The sequence below is a fragment of the Rhinolophus ferrumequinum genome, chromosome 5 (assembly GCF_004115265.2).
Source record: "Rhinolophus ferrumequinum isolate MPI-CBG mRhiFer1 chromosome 5, mRhiFer1_v1.p, whole genome shotgun sequence".
In the NCBI taxonomy this organism is placed as follows: domain Eukaryota; kingdom Metazoa; phylum Chordata; class Mammalia; order Chiroptera; family Rhinolophidae; genus Rhinolophus; species Rhinolophus ferrumequinum.
The window spans coordinates 63,972,267-63,987,328 of NC_046288.1; positions in this window are offsets into that span (position 1 = coordinate 63,972,267).

The window sequence follows — 15,062 nt, forward strand, 5'->3', positions numbered from 1 at the left end:
CATCATATATGCCTGACGCAGTTGGGGAAGGAGTATACAAAATAGCTTCCCCCATATGTAGCTTTTAGCCTAAGGTTGAGTACAGTCACATGACACTTGCAGAGGCACAAGGATACCAGTAAAGCAAAAGAACAAAACAAACACTGCACTCTCCTTGCCAAGGAGACAAAAGGGAAAAAATGTGGCTGGAGGAAATGCCAGAATGAAAAGAGCCAGAGATGTCTACCTATAAATATATATATATATATATATATATATATATATATATATACACACACACACACATATATATATACACACACACATATGTACACATATATATACATATGTATGTGTATATATATATGTGTATATGTGTGTGTATATATATATATATATATATATATATATATAGTGAAATTAAGGAGCTACATTTTAATCAATAGAGCACACATTATTTCAAAGAAGTAGAACTAAAAGGAAAATAGGAAAATGAAAGTAGAAATCTAAAAGTATTTCAATAATTAAAATGAAAGAATGCAAGGAAGGGACATAACACAACAAAACCTGAGATACGACACGTCGGAAAAAACAAAATAAACAAAAGTAGACCCAAACTCAAGCATGATAATAATTTGTACTAAACATTATTGGATTAAGAACTGTGATTAAAAGACCAAGCTTGTCAGAAACAATAAAAATAACTCTTTTCTGCCTATGAGACTTACTTCTAATGTAAATTTACAGATAGGCTGGAACAATGGGTAGAAAAATATAGCTCTTAAACTAAACATAACAAGTCTCTAGTAGCTATAGTGATATCATAAAAATAGGTCTTAAGACAAAAAGTATTTTAAATTAAATAGAAACACTTTATTGTAATGATAAGATCAAGTTATCAGAAGACATGATTACAAATGTGTATGCAACCAATTGGCGAATTTCAAATTATTATATAATTATAAGTAAATAAAATTATGTTGTACTTAATACATCATATTATAAAATATTACAATTATATAAAATATATGTAAATATGTTAATATGTAATTTTACATTATATAAATCTATAAATTATAAATATAAATATAAATATAATAATACACAATTTATTATATTCGTATAACATAATAATTAGTAAAGGACTCTGTGGAAAAACTATGGCTAATATTATGTTTTGGTGAAATACTGCATTGTTTTTTCTTAAGAAAAGTAAAAGTCAATTTATCTATTTTTACCATATCTACCTAAAATTGTACCTTAAATCCTAACCAGTGCAATAAACATGAAAAAGAAATAAAAGACATATTAAATGAAAAGACAAATGTAAAATGTCTTTCTTTGTTGATCACATTATCATTTATGTAGAAAACCTTGATCTACAAATAATGTATTAGAACTAATAAGTAAATTTAATAAGGTCAAAGGATTTAAGTTTAGTATATACAATTATATATTTCTAAATGCAATTAAACAATGCAAGCAGTTAGACAATGGCATAAAATTAATTGACATTAAAATCAAAATTAATACGTTTAAAATATGTATTTAAAAAAGTTCAAACCTTATAGACTGAAAACTTTACAGCATTTGTGTGCATAATCAAAGATGTAAAGATCCATACCATATTCATGGAATGAAAGACTCAATATTGTTACAAGGGCGATTCTTTACAGAATGGAAATATAAATCAAAATCCTAGCCAGCATTTCTTTAAAAAATCAGCAAGTTTCTCTTAAAATATATATGCAATGTAAAGGATATACAATGTTCAAAACAACTTTGAAAATGAAACAGATTGAAGAACCTACACTACTTAATTTTAAGACTTACTGTAAAGCTACACTAATGAAGACAGGTAAAAAAATAAATAAATAAACTTATATAAATGTAACAAATTAACCAGTCTAGTACTAAACCCATATTTATAAATCCAACAAATTTTCCACACAAAAATTACTTTGAAATAAATCATACACCTAAATATAGCTAAAATTATTAAGCTTCTGGAAGGAAACATAGAATAAATATTCATGACATTGATAGGAAAAATGTTTCTCAAAAAGTACCAAAAGCAAAATTAAAAAAAGAAATTAATGGTATCAACATTGAAAAAGTTGTTCTCAAAACCTAAAAAAAGAGACTACACAAGCCACAGAGATAACATATTTGCAAAGTTATATTTGCAAAATGACCATGTCCATATTATATAAAAACATTATACACAATGAGAAAACAAACCTGGTATTTAAAATAAAAAAGCGATATAATGTTTTGAATAGTAAGGTTATAAAAACAGATATACAAGTAACCAATAAGCACCTAAAAAGATAGTCAGTGAAACTAGTCACCAGGGCAAAGAAAATTAAAACCAAAACGAAGTACATCTACATACTCACTAAAATAGCTACATTTAAAAAAGATTGAAAAATGCAAATGTGAATGAAATGTGGAGCTGTCCTATTTCCTGGTGGGAATCATCTTTGGCAACTTTAGAATACAGTTATAACAGTAATGTATAAAGTTAAATGTTTCTCTGTCATAAGACATCTATCTTCCACTTTGAATTACCAAAGAGAAATAAAAACATGATAGGTCACACACAAAGTCTTTTGTACCTATATTCTCAGTAGTGGTATTATTAACCAAAAACTAGAATCCATGTACTGGTGGCCAGGTAAATTATGAGCTATCACTACTATGGAATACTAAGTGATTTGAAAGAATGAAACATTAACATATGAAACAACACTGAAGAATCTCAAAAGCATTGCTTTAAGTTCAAGCTGAGCAAAAAAACTATGTGTCTTTTATACTACAGTATAAATGATTCCATTTCCATAAAATTCTAGAAGAGAAAAAAAATCAATGGTCTTGGGCCAGAGGTTAGGGAATTGACTGCAAAAAGGCAAGAGGGAATGTTTTTCAGTGATATAGTTATATTGGAGTTTATCTGACTAGATAATTTACAAAAACAACTATTCAACTACACACTTAAAATGAATGAATATTATTTAATGGAAATTATAGCATATTAAATCTAAAAGTTACCATCTGTTTAAGTGGACTTGAACTTTTCCATATCCAAACATACGTGTAAATCTTCCAGTCACATGGAATCCCCCCTCCCTCCCTTACACACACACACACACACACACACACACACACACACACCAGAATTATGTGGGAAGTGCATATATTTTATTCCATCTCATATTAGTAATTCAAAGATGGAAAATATTGTTCATTCTTCTTTCTAATCATCTTATATGACAATTTCACTGGCATTCTTTAAATTGTATGTGTACGATAGCATAGAGTAGTATTTTAGGGCTCCCAAGTTAAATTTAACTTTTCTACATTAAATTTCTTCAATATCATTGCAAGTTAATCTATTTGCTTCATTTTCTAACTTTTTATCAGATGGCAGTTTGCCACATACTAATATTTATATTGCTCATTTTTAATGTGTTTCTCATGTGCTTCCTCATTCGAAATACACATCCACATAATAGCCCGTGCTGGGGCACACACACATAAAGGATGATCGGTCTTTGTGATATCTATTTATCACTCTAACCACTTTCTTTATGTTCATTTACCTAGATGACTCCTGATTAGTTGAATTCGACAGAATCTTGACATATGGACAAATGAGTATTTTCTGAAATTTATTATTAGTATTAGTATTAACTGTAGTAATGTTGGCTTAGGGGTATATCATATAAATGAATAGCAATAGCAAATCTGAAGAAAATGTATTCATTATATTAGCATGTATAGTGTTATTTTATTGGCATCATAAATTTCCAGTTTTTAACAATCATATATTGAACACTAGGCATTTCTGAATACAGAATATATGCATTTTTGTCTTACTTTATATTAATAATATTTTAAAAATAAAGTATTTTAACCCTTAATATTACCACTATTAGAAACAAAGGTTTTTGTGTCTTTTAGCAAGTATTTAATGTTTCTTTTTTAGCAAAACTTGTATTTAAATTTTTCATTTTTTTATATATTTTTTTCATTTGCAATTAACATTAAATATTATATAAGTTTCAGGTGTACAGCATAATGGTTAGACATTGATATAATTTACAAAGTGATCCCCCTGACCAGTCTAGTACCCAACCCAACACCAAACAGTTATTACAGTATCATTGACTATATTCCCTATGCTGTACTTTACATCCTTGTGACTGTTCTGTAACTGACAACGTGTCCTTATTAATCCCTTCACTTTTTTCACCCAGCCTCCCAACACCCCTCCCCGATGGCAACCATCAGTTTGTTCTCCGCATCTATGAGTTTGCTTCTGTTTTGTTGTTCATTTATTTTGTATTTAGATTCCACATATAAATGAAATTATATGGTATTTGTCTTTCTTGGTCTGACTTATTTCACTTAGCATAATGCACTCTAGGTCTATTCATGTTGTAGCACATAAGATTTCATTCTTTTTTATGGCTGAGTAATATTCTATTGTATACATATGCCACTTCTTTATCCATTTATCTATCAGTGGACGATTAGGTCGCTTCCATATCTTGACAATTGTAAATAATGCTGTAATGTACACAGTGATACATGTAACTTTTTGAATTAGTGTTTTTAGATTTCTTCAGACAAATACCTAGAAATAAGATTACTGGGTAATATGGTTGTTCTATTTTCCATAGTGGCTGCACCAATTTACAATTTCAACAAAAATGCACAAGGTTCACTTTTTTCCACATCCTGGCAAACACTTGCTGTTTGTTGATTTGTTGATGTAGCCATTCTGACAGGTGTTAGGTGATATCTCACTGTGGTTTTGATTTGCATTACCTGAGGATTAGTGAGGTTGAGCATCAGTTCATATGTCTATTGGCCATCTATATGTCTGGAGAAATGTCTGTTCAGGTTCTTTGCCCAGTTTTTACCAGATTGTTTGTCTTTTTGCTGTTAAGTTGTGTGAGTTCCCGATATACGAGGTCTGACAATTAAGTTTACGAACTTGTTGCAATGATTTTGCTAACGTTTTTTGATATCAGAGGGATTATTCATTATGAATTTGTACCAACTAGACAAACAGTTAACCAAGTTTACTATTTGGAAGTGCTGAAAAGGCTGCATGAAAAAGTTAGATGACCTGAACTTTTTGTCAACAATTCATAGCTCTTGCATCACAACAATGCACCAGCTCACAGGGCACTGTCTGTGAGGGAGTTTTTAACCAGTAAACAAATAACTGTATTGGAACACCCTCCCTACTTATCTGATCTGGCCCCCAACGACTTCTTTCTTTACCTTAAGATAAAGGAAATATTGAGAAAAATATATTTTGATGACATTCAGTACATCAAGTGTAGTACAACGGCAGCTCTGATGGCCATTCCAGAAAAAGAGTTCCAAAATTGCTTTGACGAGTGGACTAGGCACTGGGGTTGGTGCATAGCTTTCCAAGGGGAGTATTTTGAAGGTGACCGTGGTGATATTCAGCAATGAGGTATGGAGCACTTTTGCTAGGATGAGTTAGCAAACTTAATTGTTCAACCTCATATTTTAGATATCAACCCCTTATAGTATGTATCATTGGCAAATATCATCTCCCATTCAGTAAGTTGTCTTTTCATCTTGTTGATCGTTTTCTTTGCTGTGCAAAAACTTTTTAGTTTGATGTAGTCCTGTTTGTTCTGCTTTGTTTTTCTTGCCCAAGGAGACATATCCAAATATATATATGCATATATGTGTGTGTGTTTGTGTGTGTGTGTGTGTGTGTGTGTGTGTATACTACTAAGAGCAGTATGAAAGGGTTTACTACCCATGTTTTCTTCTAGGGGTTTTATGGTTTCAGGACTTACATTTAAATCTTTAATCCATTTTGAGTTTATTCTTGAATATGGTGTAAGAAGGTGCATATATCTGTCCAGCTTTCTCAACCCCATTTATTGCAGAGACTGTCTTCACCCCATTGTATATTCTTGCCTCCTCTGTCATAGATTAATTGATATTGTAGGCACGGGCTTGTTTCTGGGCTCTCTATTCTTTCCATTGATCTATGAGTCTGTTTTTATGCCAGTACCATGCTGTTTTGATTACTATGGCCTTGTAATATAGCTTGATGTCAGTAGCATGATACCTCCAACTTTGTTCTTTCTCAAAGTTGTTTTGGCTATTCGAGGTCTTCTGTGGTTCCATATAAATTTTAGGATTATTTGTTCTAGTTCTGTGAAAAATGTCATTCATATTTTGATAGAGATTGCATTGAATCTATAGATTGCTTTGGGTTATTTAATGTTTCTTATTAGCATCTCTGTAACATTTTATTATCAATTTAATTATTTCTAATTAAATTGGATTATTGTAAACTTCAAAAGTCTATTTTGACTCCTTTAAAGAATTATGGATAATAATTGGTATATTTAGATATAAATCAAAATGACAATTCATTCAGTTTGTTAAAATTCATTATGATTTTAAACAATATTCATCTTATTCTTTTGTGCACCATGAATTTCACTTCTGGGATCAGAAGTGAAAGAAAAAATTAAATTTAGAAGGTAACAATAACTATTTCCCTCATTTGCTATTTTATTCTGGGAATGCTTATTATTTATTACTTCCCAAAAATGTCTGCTAAAATGTAAATCTGTGACCAATTTAGTAGTCCCCCAAATCAAAAATTAACCCACTGGAGTTAATTTTTGAAAATGTACATAGGGAATTATATGCTCAATAGTTTTTACTTTTATTAATATGATTCCCCATGCAAATCTTTGCAAAATGTCTCACGGTGTGAAACTCTTTTGCAGTATCTGTCATGTCAATTCATGCTCATCACACCCTGGGGTCGAAAAACATCCTTCATAATTTTTCCTAATTAAATACAACAAACCCAATAGAAGTAAAATTCTGTTCAGCAGCTGCCACTTAAAGCAGTCAGTTAATGTATATATAAAAAAAAACTCAGATAGTGCTTTCTGAATGTAAGACATTATCATTTACAAATCACAACATATTTATCATTAGTAAGGAAACTTCATGGTGATGTACTGTGAAGGAGTTCTAAATATAGACTATACCTTTAGTCTTTGGACTAAAAAGAAAATTGAATGAAAACAAACTAGAAATCACGTATTGTTTATCTTTGGTTTCTCACCTGTTTCTGCAACCGTTGAATTCACTAGCCTAGTGTCTGGAATAGAACAGATATTCAGATATTTTTTTTTTGAATAAGTGAATGAATGAAAGTATAAATTGTTCTTGATTAAAAAATCTCTAAACAATTAGAAATTATAGGATAATATAACTTACACTTAAAATGTGATTTGATCAAACTAGATCTGATACAAAGAAAAGTACTTAAAAGCTGTGTGTCAATTTCAACGTATATAAAATATATAGAATACAATATGGTTATTTTAAAGATTAATTGAAATAAGATAAATAAATCATATGCTTGCAATTATGTATGTCAGATATATGTCCTAAGTATATGTCTACTTATTATTACAACTATTATTATTAAAATTCTGTGGATGTCCAATGCCTAATAGGCAGATTATCAGTCGAGTTTCTTTGTTCACCTCAACATGTCACAGAGGACAAAATAATTCATTTGTGTCTGGACACATTCAGTGGGAGGAAAACAGTTGATACTTTTTATTGTCTTTTTATTATTGATCTTTATGAATTGGTTATATATTTTAGGTATATATTTTGTATCAAGTATGTGTTCTATGAATGTTTTTTTCTCATTCGTCTCCTTCTTATAATGGGGTGCTTTTATAAATAGATATGCTTTATTTAGATGAATCTAATTCATAATTTTGCATCATTAATGTTTTTTGTGTCTTAAGAAATCTTCATCTTATCAAGGTAGTGAAAACATTCTCCTATATTTTTTCTAGAAACTTTTGGTTTTACATTTTTCCTTTGCATCCATAATGGTAATTAATTAATTTTAATGTGTATTTTGAGGCAAGGATCTCTATTTTTCCAATAAATCTATCCAGTATCATTTGCTGAAAACATTGTCATCTGCCCGTTAAATGTTCTGACACATAGTTTAAAAAAAAAAAAAAAAAAAAAAAAACAAAAGACTCTCTCTCTCTCTGTCTCTCTTTCTCTCTCTCTGTGTGTATGTGTGTGTATGTGTTGTTTTATGGCACTCTTTCTTGTTTCTCCATTCTCTTCCATTGTTTATAGTTATGCTAGGACTACATTATCTTGTTTATTTAAGCTTTTTTGTAAACCTTGAAATTGGGTAGGGTGGATACACCAACTTTGTTTTTGTACAATTAAAAATGATGCTCTTTAAGGTCTTCCATGATTTCATAGGGATACAACATTGAACAAAACTCTCAAAACCATGCAACTTATAACTTAGTAAATATGTAGTAGATTGAAAATAATAGAACTTTATATTTTTTATTTTACCAAGTTGTTTACTCATCTAAAGCTGTAATCAAAGTAGTAATTTTTGACAGAACATACCATTTGGGCTTTGGTATTGAGGGTAGAAATATATAGACATGGACTTGTAATTTTCAAAATAATAGCTATTATAATGTGTTCCTTTTAATCGTAAGTTACGTTTCTCTATTTCTCACTTTACACATATGTGCCATTTAAATTTAAAATTTAACTATGCTCTTCCCTAGGGATCAGCTATGAGATATTTTACTCATAGTGTAAACTAAACTATCTATCCACTTTAGATAGCTTTATCTTTCTTTCTCAAACAATTTTAGGAATCTATTCTGTTTCTACCACTACTTTTCAGTTATTTTGTTTGCCACAACTGCTTAGTCCTATATCAGCAAAGAATTTATTACAGTCCCCTTGGCCATTTAGATTGAATAAAATTTCATTAATTACATTTTAAAACCCTAGACATTACTCCAGCAGTTTCCATCTAGAAGGGAATATAATCCAGACAGAGAGTATGGCCTACTAAGTGTCTGAGTTCAGAAGCACAGGGAGTGAAAGAGAGCCAGAGGTGACAAACACGACATTCACCTTCAGATTATTACACATTGGACTATTGGAAGCATAGGGCAGTAATCCCAAAGGGAAAAAACAAGCTGAGGTCTACAATTGCTTCAACTTACTATTTTGAGAGAATCAGGACACAGGACAAGGTGGGAAAACCCAAATAGATCTAGGTAGTCTCCATGAATTGAAGAGAACAAATTGAAGATTCAGATTGGCCAAGCACCTAGAAATTTTAGGACAGGTAAGTTGGGATGACAGCACTATACTAAGAAGAGAGAGGTGCAGATAGATGGTGCTATGGAGATATACCGAAGGTTCCATTGAAGTCTTCAGTTGAGAATTGATCAGCATCCACATATGAGGAAACTACATTGCTAGAAAAGAGCCACCAGGAACACACACTCACACACATACAAACACACACACACACACACACAAACACACACACACACACACACACACAAGAAGCTCCAGTGATTGCAAAGGGCTGGAAATACTTTGTTTCAACCAGCAGTTGTGTAAAAGTCTCATAATATATGGGATATTGGATAGAGTATTCAAAAAGGCATTGTCTCCACTTACAGCAAAATTACCTTTAGACTAAAGACTGCTCTGTTCTAGATAGATAGATAGATAGATAGATAGATAGATAGATAGATAGATAAACAGACAAGCAGAGAAAGGTTGAGCAAGCCAGGATAAAAAGTACCAAACTATTCCAAGTAATTTAACTGCGTCCAAGAACAAAGCACAGAAATATTTAAGGAATACAAAAGTATCTAGCAACCAATAAATACCAATATCTAAAAACCGATAAAATTATCAAGCTTTCGAGGAATCAGGAAACTATGACCCCTCATGAGAAAAATCAATCACTAGTAACAGAACCAGGCACAGATGATGACTTCTTCAATTAAAAATTACTCTGCTTACATAGTTTTGAAAATATCAAATAGAAATAGCTTTAGCGAGGGTCTGTTATAACTACATCACTTGCTCTAGTTTAAAGAATAAATAATAAGATGTCTTACGTTTTGTTTTACATCCTAGATATCATTTGGGGCCCCTTTGTCCTTTGGAGAAGCTTCATTCCCTGCTTCTTCCAAGGCCTATAGAATTCTAAATCCACACTTCTTAAGTCTTCTTCATGTAACCAGAGATTGATTTTTCCTGCCTTTCTCTTCTGCCTAGGTTGACAATGCTTTACAGTAAGTGGACCAGGTGTTCCAAATTCATCCCTTTCACTTGGCCACAAATGCCATTCTTACTCCAATAATGCCAGGAATTTTGGCAAAAATTTCTAAAGATTTAAAAGCTAACAAAAAGGGCATATAGAAGACTTTGTGACTTTCTGACATCTTAAAAGCCCCATTTCTGCTTTTCTGCACCCACTACTTTCTTTACTGCATCCCTTGCAGATTGGCCTTTGTAGTACCTAATTCTCTCTTACGTTGTGAATATGTCTTCTTTGCCCATATATGCCCCCCAATGTCAAGCCCAAACTCATCAATGGGCTCAGCAAAATAACAATAAAACAGGAACTTTGGTGTATGAATATAATCATTGGTCTCTCCTATGTCCTCATAGCAGTTTTATAAAAATTTAGGGAAATGCATAAAAATGCAAAGAAGAAAAACATCACTATTTCAGTCTAGTTTTAATATTTCGCCGATCCAGATGATTTTACATAAGTATCTCACTATATGTACACTAATTTTGATTTTGCATCAATTCTTTTAAGAATGATCCATTATTAAATACATTTCAGGAGATTAATTGTATGGGCTCCGGAATACTTCATTATGAACTTTGGGACTAAGTCTTTAATCATATGAGATCATGTCTCAGGACTGTGTGCACAAATATTAAAGTATTTTTCGCAGGTAAATTTTAGAGTTATCTTCTCCCCAAAACTATCCTTATATAATAATAAAAATACCTGCAATTTGTGACAAGCCAGGCACCATGCTCATTTCTTATTTTACTTCATTATCTATTTTAATATTTACAACACTGTGTGGGTGATCGGTATTATATTTATTTCATGTATGATGGACTTGAGGCTCAGAGCTATTAAGAAAAACATTCAAGACAGACTCAGTTTCAAAGCTGTCTTCCTGACATAAAATTCCACAACAAGGTTGTGTTTATATTTTTTCCTAATGTTGAGGTTAGGAGTGAGTCTCCCCAGAATATGACCCACGGGATGCAGATTATTTTAAGTTCAAAACAACTGAAACCCAACAAACAAAGATTTTTTTTTCATCTCCCCCTTACCTGCTTAAAGCTATTCAGATGGAAAAAGGGGAGTCAGGAGGGGAACCTTAGCATATTCACCTAGTACATGAGTGAAGTGTGGCAGACAGGGAGGATCCAAGGAAAAATCTGCTCCCCTAGATTCCCCTTTGTGCCCCATTGTTTCTGGGTGCCCTGGAAGAATTTATTTACCAAATGTTTGCTCTGTCTCACCTACCTTTGAATTGCCTACCTCCCTCTCAGTCCACAATGGCATAAGTATATACCTGATATTGCCTTATTGTCTTTGGCATTTTCATAGGCATGTGGATTTCCCTTGCTTATGTATTAACATTTGATGTTCTCCTGCATGTCATTTGAATAATTTAATCATACAGAACAGCTGAAGGAGTAAGGGGACAGTTTCCCCTGCATCAACACCAACATGGTAAGATCAATGTGTATATGTGCATTTCAGGTGTCTGTTAATTTTATCTTCATTTTAGGGACATTCAGTTTGCCTAATTAGTTATACAAACCCCAAAGACCGTTGATGTTTATTAAAATGTCCACAATTTAGGTGGAATTATTATCACCTTAATCTTTTTCTTAGATCACCAACAGGAGTCTTAACAAAGCCTTAACTAAGCCTAATGATGTTACAGATATCAGCTTTCATTGATGAATAAGTGGGTTAATTAGTGAAAGGGATGTGAGAAATGTGTTTACTGGCAAATTTATAGTTGTTCAAAAGCTGTGAATTGATTGGATATATTGCAGAGATACATTGTTATTCCACATGAAAAGCTGGGTTAGGTCCGTTAGTGACCACTGTTCGGTTAATTCTATGGTATGCTGCTTCTATGTGGAATTACTAATGGGTTAAAAACAAAACAAAACAAATATCATTGATTATTTTGGTTTATTTTGATGTGCTGTTTTTCATACATATTTCTGGGGGGAAACTACAGATCAATTCTCTAAATTTTCAGCAATTTACCACAATTTAATACCTTTCCCCAGGTCTATAATTTGTGTAGCTGATTTCATGTTTCTTATTTTTGGGGTACAATTTGGATACTCTCCAACAGACTGAAAACAGCTCAGTACAATGATTCCTAAGTTCTCTTCTTAAGGCTATAATAATCACTTTAGGACTAAACATAGCTCCTGAGTTATATGTTATATATTTTCTGTAGTGACTAAGTATTTCTCTGTTGGGTAACATATTATCACATGGAGATCTCAACATATTCTTTCTTTATTTTTTTCCAAAACTTTTGTTTAAGTGTGTTTTTCTAGGACCCATCAGCTCTCCAAGTCAAGTAGTTGTTTCAATCTAGTTGTGGAGGGCACAGCTCACAGCGGCCCATGTGTGGATCAAACCGGCAACCTTGTTGTTAAGAGCGTTGCACTCTAACCAACTGAGCTAACCGGCCACCCCAGGAGATTTCAAAATATTCTTATACCCATAAGATAGTGAAATCTTCCATTTGAGACATATGAAATATAAATTATTTCAAATCCTTTATTCCTTCTTAAAGCTAAATGTCTTATGTAATTTTTCAATAATTCATCTTCTATTCAAATCTGCCAAGATAAAGCACTTTTTCCCTATGTTATACAATTCATTTTTCTATCTGAATGACCTGGGCATATTTATCCTTGGAGTAAATGCAATTCTGTTTTTTTTTTTTTTTGGGGGGGGGGTGTAATTTTGCCTCAAAATATACTTTTTACTGAATTTATCTTTTATGATATTTTTCTCCTGTTGAGTTTCTATTGTTCATAAGTAAGATTAATCATTTGTATCTAAAATTATTTTTTGCTTGCTTTAATTACTTTTGTGGTTTTCTTCTCTTAATTAAGAGAAAACTTCAAAAGTTTATTCTACATCATTAAATGTTTTCTATTATATCCATTGAACACTGTGCCATATTTTATGATAACTTTAATTGGCCATTTTCTATTTCTTGCATTCATGATTGCATTTAGCTCTTCCTTCACTTGTTCTCTTCTATTTAAATGCATATTTCAAAGAGTCATTGATTTGTGCATCCTCTACCAAAATTTAAGCTTTTTTTTTTTTTCTGAAAATCTTATTCTGTTTCAGCACATTTTTTTCTCCCTTGTAATTTTTGGTTTCTGTTTGTCTGTCTGTCTGTCTGTCTGTCTCTCTCTCTCTCTCTCTCTCCCCCCCATGTTTCCGTGAAAATAAGACCTAGCCGGACAATCAGCCCTAATGTGTCTTTTGGAGCAAAAACTAATATAAGACCCAGTCTTATATTATATTACATTATGTAGACCTGGTATTATATTATATTATATTATATTATATTATATTATATTATATTATATTATGTAAGACCCGGTCTTATATTACATTATATAAGACCCAGTCTTATATTATAGTAAAATAAGACCAGATCTTATATTAATTTTTGCTCCAAAAGATGCATTAGAGCTGGTTGTCCAGCTAGGTCTTATTTTCAGGGAAACACGATATATATACACATATGTATGTATATATGTGTATACACATTTATACATGCACATATATGTGTAATTTTATACTCATCAAGTTGGCAAACATGGAATATTTTATACCCATCACTCTGGCAAACATATAATATATAAACATATAATGATATATGATAATCTATAAATATATATACATATACACATACTAATTGGATACTGGTTTTCCAACTTTCAGATATAAATAAGGACTAAATTCCATGTGGATAGCAGGTGCTCATTTTTTGTGGCCTAAACAGAGTATTCTACTCACATTACATAGTCCCCTATCAAGCTGAAGCAATGGTGTACTCAAAAATTTATAATTCCCAGAATTCCTAGCTGCTAGAGTTTTGTTTTAGACATAGGATTTGTTTGTTTGTTTGTTTTCTGGTTTTTCAAATTTTATTTTTTTTCTTTTCATTCGCATTTATTACTGCATGTTATGGAGAACAGCACTGCCTCAAGATATAATGTACTCCAACCAAGACTAACTTCTATTTAACAATCTGGCACTTATTTGTTGTTGTTTTTTTGTTTTGTATTGTTTAGTTTTGTTTTATTTGCTACCTTTTACTTGGGTTAGAAATTTTATGAATTGGGAACGTACTCTGATTGAATTCCAAATAACTTAGTTTCTGTTTCTTATAGATCCCAAACCTTTAAACTCAGCTAGGACTGTGGATGTGGAAGGGAATTAAAGGTTATAATACCCTGCTATCTCTCTGTTCAGCAGATCTCCTCTTGTGCTAAAGAAGTTACCAATTCCTTTCTTACTCTAGCTAGTTAATCTTGTGTTCAACTAATATTTCTCAATATTTTGACAAAAGGAGTTTTGTTTTATTTTTCTCAGTAGGTGTTTATATTAATTTACAATTGATTCTGGAAGAAAGTATCCACAAATTTAGCAGTTTTAAAAAATACCTATTTATTATCTCACAATTCTGAAGATTATACATTTGCTGGGCTTGACTTCTCTGCTCACAAAGCTGAAATCAAAGAGTCAACTGGCCTGGACTAATAATTGGAAATTCTAGGGGAGAATCCATTGCTAGGCTTATTTCAATTCTTGACAAAATTTAGTAATGTGCCTTTATAGGACTGAGGTCCTCATATCCTTGCTATCAGCTGAAAGCCTCCAAACTTCTTCTTCTTCTTCTTTTTTTGTTTACTTAACTAAACTTTAATTGAATAACTGACAGTTAGTATAATTTGCATAATACATTTTGGACTGTTTTGTACAATTTCTTTAAAGCTTTGCCTAGCTTTTTTTTAAAAGCTTCTTTAGGCCACCAGCATTTCTTTTCACTTGGCCCCCTTCATCTTCAAACCACCCACAAGGCATT